The following is a 1677-nucleotide window of genomic DNA, read 5'->3' as shown; positions in this document are numbered from 1 at the left end:
TGACCGGGTTTATTAATATATATTTACTATACAATATCAGAACTAAATATTTACTTGCCTTTTAACGTGCATATCTACTTCTTTATAAAATTTCTATACACACATCAATTCGTTATATCATACAGTTTCATCTTTTATATTAAAACGATACACGATTGTATATATTATTTAATTTCTAGATATAAATAAATCACTTGAATATTTTATCTCAAATATTTAAATCTATAGGAGTTACCCTATATTTTATCCAAAAATCTAAAAGTGTGATTTTTTCCCCAAATTTTCTAAATTAACCAAAACTGAATTGAACTCAAAACGGGTTCTTAAAATTATTATCCAAACCAAATCGAGACTCATAAATAACCAACGGTATTTATATATTTTGTATCAAAAAAACGACAACCTAGAACTGAACTGGAACCAAACAAACAACCAAAAAAACTTGAACCGAACAGCCATGCCTATACATATTAGTGAACAAAAAGACGGATCAATAAATTTATCAACTAAAAATAATCCCACGCTTTGAAAGCGCGGGTCAAAATCTAGTATAACAATTAAATATAGATAATCATGCTACCTAATATTTAGAAGTCCACACATTAGCTGATAAAGTGTTATCAAAATTAATTGATGCGTATTAGCATATATAAAATATTCATCAGCTTATTTGGTATTTGAGTCTAACAAGTTCTCATACATATACAAATTATTAGGATGTTATGTTAATAAGAGATGTAAGCACACGGGCCATGGCTTGGTTCGACATTAACTTCAGTGCCGGTACCACTGAAATCGCATTGCACCTTGGTGACACGAAGGCTCTGGTAATACAAGTTCATCACAAACGATGCATGATTTCTGAGATTGTTTGGTTCGTAGCAGATTCCACCGGGTTAGATTCGGTGTATAATCACGGAAACCTCCTGAGTCGCTGCAACACCAATCTATATATTCGCTTGTAGTGCACATCCGTCGCTTTAAAATTCGCCTCGCACCATACGTTTTTGTTTTTTTGCTAGCGCCGATAAGTTGCTTGAGGTCACAGAGACGGTTCATACGAGCAGAAAGAAGAAGAGTGTCCTCAATGATAAAAACATTGTTGTTTTGTCCATGTTTGCTTGTAGATGATTCAATTGTTCAAAGAGAAAAACTACATATACAAAGCCAAACACTACAAGAAAACATAATCTTAACGAGGGCGGTTTTCCTCGTTATTTCGTCGTAAAAGAGTCTTTACGACGAATTAGCGAGGAAACGCGTTTGCTCGTTACACGTCCGTCGTAACACATATTTCCTCGCTAATTCGTCGTAACTTAGCGAGGAATATATTTCGTCGTAAAGACGAAGTAAAACGATTCGTCGTAAAGACGTCGCTACAATTCCTCGTAAGGACGTCGCTACAATTCCTCGTAAATAACTCGAAAACAGTTCCTCGTAATCTACACGTAAATACCTTGAAAGATTTTCCTCGCAAAATACACGTAACAACCACGAAATGATTTCCTCGTAAAATGGTCGTAAACATTTCCTCGTTATTTCCTCGTAAATACTTCCTCGTAAAATACTCGTAAACTGTTTCTCGTCATTTCCTCGTAAGATTTCCACGTAAAGAGGTCGTACATTAGCTACGAATTTACTTCGTTTTTATTATTTTACAGAATTTTAAAATATAAT

At 34.1% G+C, this 1677-nt stretch overlaps 1 pseudogene; it reads right to left on the bottom strand.

The window, feature by feature from the left end:
- Positions 1-725: 725 nt before the first annotated feature.
- LOC106330528 lies at positions 726-1115 on the bottom strand (annotated as a pseudogene).
- Between the last annotated feature and the right edge of the window lie 562 nt (positions 1116-1677).

This window comes from Brassica oleracea, chromosome C3 (genome assembly GCF_000695525.1).
Source record: "Brassica oleracea var. oleracea cultivar TO1000 chromosome C3, BOL, whole genome shotgun sequence".
Classification (NCBI taxonomy): domain Eukaryota; kingdom Viridiplantae; phylum Streptophyta; class Magnoliopsida; order Brassicales; family Brassicaceae; genus Brassica; species Brassica oleracea.
The sequence above is the reverse complement of the archived record's forward strand: the minus strand, read 5'-3'. Positions and strand labels throughout refer to the sequence as shown.